The sequence below is a fragment of the Lactuca serriola genome, chromosome 5 (assembly GCF_051521515.1).
Source record: "Lactuca serriola cultivar US96UC23 chromosome 5, Lser_US96UC23_V15, whole genome shotgun sequence".
NCBI classification, from domain to species: Eukaryota; Viridiplantae; Streptophyta; class Magnoliopsida; order Asterales; family Asteraceae; genus Lactuca; species Lactuca serriola.
The window spans coordinates 287,156,621-287,162,774 of NC_136412.1; the positions used below are offsets into that span (position 1 = coordinate 287,156,621).

A 6,154-nucleotide genomic window follows, 5' to 3' on the forward strand; every position below is an offset into this window, starting at 1 on the left:
CGAAAATTGTATGATTATATGGTACATGTTATCCTATTGTAATATCAAAGGCCCTCAGATCCAGATCTTTGATTCTATTCAATCTTGTAGTCTGGATCTGTGCATTCTGGCACATAATAGTTAGTAAAAACAAAATAACCTAAGCCTATATATATATATATATATATATATATATATATATATATATATATATATATATATATATAGGGCTAGGTTATAATGTGGATGGACAACTATTGTGTGGACATGTGGATAATGCTATTTTATGAAGATTACTAAGAGAATATGTTGTTTAGTAATGTGAATACGTTCAATCTCACGGAACTATTGTTATTTTAATGGATTCTCACCAATTCGAATTCATTTTTGTTCTCATTCATCGTTTTTTATTTATTTTAAATCTTACAGAATATGACTCAATAAACATCCTGATAACATTATGACAGAATGAGAATAATTAAAACAAAAGTGTATAATAACCTTATAGACGATTTAATTAGTGAAAATGTTTAATAATTAAAATAATTATATAAAATTAAACGTATTCATATTATCAAATAACATATTCTTTTTTGTAATTCTCACAAAATAGCATTATCCACACGTCTACACAATAGATGGCAATCCACATTTGAACCTAACTCTCTCTCTCTCTCTCTCTCTCTCTCTCTCTCTCTCTCTCTCTCTATATATATATATATATATATATATATATATATATATATATATATATATATATATATATATATATATAATTTATAATCTCACTTCTCATCTCATCTAATTATTCTAATAAAAATCATTTATTGGCACATTGCATCTTTTTAAACCATCAACAACCGAGAAGTTTTCAAAATGAAATACCCAATTTATCCTTAGCCTCTAAATCTTAATCATCAACTAGTGTAGGTACCCATGCTTTGCATGGTTGGAATGATGTTTGTTTTTTAATTGATTGTGTTGATAGTAATTGGTGATATAGTGAATGACTCAATTGAAATTATTTCACACTTGTATAAATGCAATTGGATAATTAAAAAAAAATTGTTTGCATAGTAACAATGGATCACATTCATTTTTATTTTCGGCATGCTCTTGTAACTCACAATCAAGCAACTCATCACGGAGCAAAACACAACTTAAAGCATTTTCACCAGGTAATTTCTACTTATGTGGGCCATTGATCGACCCTTATAGCCCATGACTGACAAGAAAAAAATATAGAAATAACTTTTTTCCTATAATAAAAGATAAAAGCAACAACCTGCAAAATGTCTCTAGATAAAATAAAAAGAAAAAAAGTAAGAAAGTTAATCTAGGCACGAGATTAAAAAAGAAAAGCTCATTTACCACAGATCTTGGTGTTGATAACGGAAGTGGTTATAAGGTTAGCAAGGGCGAAATTGGTAAATAAAAAAGAACCTTTTTTTTGTTAATTATCTTAAATATATGACAAAATAAAGAAGTAAATTAGCTTTTGTTTTGAAATCCATGTCTAAATAACTTTCTTTTAAATTTGACATCAATGTGAGAAAATAAAGAGAACGATACCTTTTTTGAAGAGAGAATTAGACAATTGCTTCTCATTCTGTAAAGTAAATCTTGGCTAAAATACAAATTCCTATGTGTAAAACTTGATTCTAATGTCCAAAAGAAGACTGAATGCACAATTCATTAGAGATTTTCCTAGTGAATCATGAATTTCTTTCTGTAATCTTTGAGGTGAAAATGTATATCAGTAGAGTGATTAAATATAAATGAGAAATTAGACATACCCTGAAGGGATACAAAGTAATAAGTTATAACTAACCTTAGAATATAGAAACATGTTTCTACCATTAGATATTGGTATCCTATACCCCGGCTAATGAAATTCGTAAATGAGTGTTGTATAGCTTGTTGATATGTTCCCAAAGCTGTTTACAATGAGAATAATCTACAATATCAAAAATGGTAAAAGATGAATTCATTACCGCCCAATTATCTCCGTTTAAATGAAATAGATAATCTAACTTGCTAAGGGATTTATGCTACATAAGGATATCTCTGTGTAAGCATTGCCACAAAATGGATCACGTGATTCCAACATTGCAATGGAACCATTTGCAAAATTCTGGCTAATAGAAAGAAAAATTGTACCACAGGTCTTGAAGACTTAAAGACATAGTACTAAATTATTTCAAACAATTTAGTTTCACCAATTGCAGTAGAGTTGTCCCAAGAATAACATGCCTCGTGCTTTGCTTTGGACATCAGTTGCTTTAAACTTCTTTCTATGTTTGTCTCATGACTTTTTACAAATGGTCTTAAAATTGTCGTGCCCTTTTCTAGTAAGAAATAGACAAATACAAGAAATAACTATATTTAAAGGATACATGTTATCCCATCTTTTACAACTTATGATATAATACCTTTTTTACCTTGCTATAAGTGGCCTGCCCTTTTTACCTTGCTATAAGTGGCCTGGAACAAAATGTTTTGTGATCATCAAAACTATACTTTTAAGTTACAAATGAATGTTATTTTAATAAATAAACATGAAAGAGTAAGAATAGAAGTTATTCCTCACCTACTTGATACACAAATCCATGTTGGTCCTAAACGACCCTTTGCATTATTGATTATCTTTGGTGTCCTTGTTTATCTACATTTATTTACAAAGTTAGAAAAAAGATATATATATATATATATATATATATATATATATATATATATATATATATATATATATATATATACACATAAAAGATTGTAATCAGGTGAGCTTTTAACTCAAGAACTAAATGATAGATGTAAGCCAGAACTCAATAGACACTTACCAAAACTCAGAAAAATCCTTATACAGCTTCACAAATAACTTCATATAGCCATTATTATCCCATCAACAAATGACAGAAACAAAATAAAATAAGTCGATAAGGCAATACATGTAACAAATAAATAGACACCATCAACCGAAGACCTTATTATGCAGAAATAAAACAAAAAATAATAAGGTCTACTTAATGGAATAACCAAAGCATATAATGTGATTTGTTTTGCAAATTTCATCAGCAAAAGAAATTCCAAGAGTAGGGAGATTACTTTACATACATATAAACACTTGTTTCTTCTGATACAATCAACACAATTGGCACATAAGCAGGGCACATAAGAATGACATAAATCAACATTGGAGGATTAACCATTGATATGTTTATTCTTCATTTCTTGAAGGATTTTCAGTCAAGATATATTCAAGAAAGGAAAACCCTTGGGCCAAAATTTGATTTCTCCACTTAAAATTTCACATTTTTTTAGGGAATTGAAAAAGATTTTTCAGTAGAAGGTACACATAACACTTTGATGATTCTACCTGCAAATCACGAATTGACGGTGGTATGGAAGTATGAGATTGGGAATAACACCAAGAAACATAGTAAGAATAAAAAGAGAAGGCAGAGTGTGTATATACACCAAGATTCAAGAACAAAAATTTAAATACCCAAAATTGAAAGATAAAAACCACAGAAATCATAAATTGAAATAAATGAATTGAGTTTCAGACAATTGATCGACACTCGAATTAAAGCTAACCCTAATCCAAACCTATTAAAATTAGCAGCAGCATCCTCAAAATTCAAAATCAAATAAGAGACAAACGTCAAAATAGCAGCGAAAAGGAGATCTGGTTGTACGAAGCGGTAAGGATGTGAACGAAATACAACAACGGTGAATAGAAGACAGTGGTGGTGATGGATATCTCACGATCGCCAGTCGGATTTAAACAGTGAAGCTTTTCAATGACATGAAGTTGGAACGTGGTGAGAGACGGAAAAAAAACCTAGTCAATCTTTTCTGTGAAGTAAGGTTTAGGGTTCGTTTGCTGAGAAAAGTGGTGGTCTCGTTGTCGGTCCACGAAGACAGGCGATGACTGTTGCGGTGGTGGTGAGTTGCTTCGATGGTGCTCCGGTGGTGATCGAGGAAGCATCGACGGGCGACGAGGATTCACGTTTTGAGAGGTTTTTAGAGAAGGTTCAGTCGATTAAAGCGGTGGAGATGAGGATTAAAGATACTAGTTGAGTTACATAACCTCATGAACAGTACCTGGGTAATGTACTGTTCATAAGGATATTGTGATTTAATTGTATATGTAATTAAGTTTCAATAAATCAAGAAACAATATCATTTCTAAATTTGCCCATATACCATATAAACGTTTGTATGTATATTTTAGGATTTTGGAAATTTTAAATAATTATTGGTTTTGATTATTGTTCGATTTTGATTGAAACCCAAACTAAATCGAAAATATATCTTTTTTTCACATAAAAGTTGACTTACTTATATATTTAACAAAATAATAATAATATGTTTATATTAAATTCAAAACAAGAACCTATTATATAGAGAATTTCATATATGCCCTTAATAAAGACTAAAATATCATATTTGCCCTAGCTAATCTTTTAATATCATATTTATATTTTATAAGCTTTTAAAATATCATATTTCCCCAAATTTTATTTTTTAATAGTTTTAAACGTTTTATAATAATTTTTTTATTATTTATAATCATTCTAAATATAAGAAAGATAAAGAATGACTAAAACACCCTTCTAATTTTTCATGAATTGTCTTTCAATGGTTATTCATCTTCCATCTTTTCCCCAAATTAATCTTCTTCATTACCCGCACACCTTCGCCTCCCTCTTACTGCCGCCACCCACGGTCACTTCACTACATCGTATCTCTCAATAGGCGTGGCTTCTTCTTTTTTGACTAAAGGCAAGATCATCTCAAATATTGTTTAATTTTCAACAATTGAGGTCGTCCTCATCTGGGTTTTCTTTTTAAATCACAATTTACAGGTTAAGTTTTATGATTTGGATTGATTGTTCTTATATGTTTATATTTTGGTGTTCTACGCACATACTTTAACTGTAATTCTTTAGACTCAAACTATTAACTGGTTTGTAAATGGGATGTTCATAAACTATTTTAACACACAAATTGATGTTGTAACCTAATCACAATAATTCCTCAACCTGATATTGGTTTGGGTTGTAGTTTCACAATGTTATTTTTCAATTCCGAGTTTGTCTGGTTTGAAATACACGGATGGTCGATGCAACTTATAATTAATTTTGATTCAATAGTTGTCGTCCGCCGTCCTCAAGGTTGGAATTTAAGGTCCGTTTGATAGTTTCTTTCCGGGAAAGTGCCGTCTGTGAAAGTTTTCTGACTGGGAAAGAAACAATGCTGTTTGATTGTACATCTGATTGATTGTGTTGAATGATGAAAAAAACTAATAATTCACTAAAAAATAAATTTAAAAAAAGTTATTTAAAAAAAAATTAATAATCCAATAAAGAAAGAAAGAGGCAAGTTTTGGTGTAAAATTGTCTTTCCAGCCCATTCAGTCAGAAAGATATGATTTTAGAGCTTTCTGGGAAAGACATATCTTACCGGGAAAGACCCCTTCTTTTGTGCAAATCAAACAGTCTTTCCGGTCCATTCAGTCAGAAAGATATGTTTGGACCTGGAAAGATGTGTATCAAACGGGGCCTAAGTAATATCGACTTTCTGTTATCAAATTGTTTTTGAGTTTGACTTCCTATGAACACTAGCCTAATCTCCATCTTGGAACACCTCACACTTTTCTACCTATGAAAAGGGAAGTAAGTTTACGATAAATAATGTGTATAATTTTGAGAAGTAACAAGATATCATAAACATGAAGAAGTATATTACCAGAACTTTGTGAAGGCGTGATCACAAGAAACGTAACGAAATTCCATGGATGAGTTCTATGGAAAACAAATAACTAGGGCAACATCTACCGGAACCAATAATCAAATGACACGTGTCTATTTCTTTCTTCACAAGTAATGTATTGTGGAAGTTATTGTGGAAGTGATGTGTTGTCATGTTTTCATTGGTTCAAATATGTGTTGCCCTAATCATTCATTTTCCATATAACTCTTCCCTATATATATATATATATATATATATATATATATATATATATATATATATGATTATGTGTTATTTATGTTGTTTATTTATTTTTGTTCGTTTAAGTTTATTTATGTTCATATATATATATATATATATATATATATATATATATATATATATATATACATTGTAATTGCCTAAGGTTCTTAAACTT

At 30.0% G+C, this 6,154-nt stretch overlaps 1 long non-coding RNA gene across 2 annotated transcripts; it reads right to left on the reverse strand.

The window, feature by feature from the left end:
* Nucleotides 1-1,033: 1,033 nt before the first annotated feature.
* LOC145054583 (uncharacterized) lies at nt 1,034-4,178 on the reverse strand. 2 transcript variants are annotated; one of them, XR_013684847.1, is made up of 4 exons: nt 3,824-4,178; nt 2,820-2,857; nt 2,570-2,644; nt 1,034-2,463 (listed from the first exon to the last, which is right to left on the reverse strand). It is a non-coding gene; the product is annotated as an uncharacterized LOC145054583 (long non-coding RNA). The 2 variants fall into 2 exon arrangements; XR_013684846.1 differs by lacking the exon at nt 2,820-2,857 and having other exon boundaries at nt 3,824-4,165.
* Nucleotides 4,179-6,154: the final 1,976 nt, after the last annotated feature.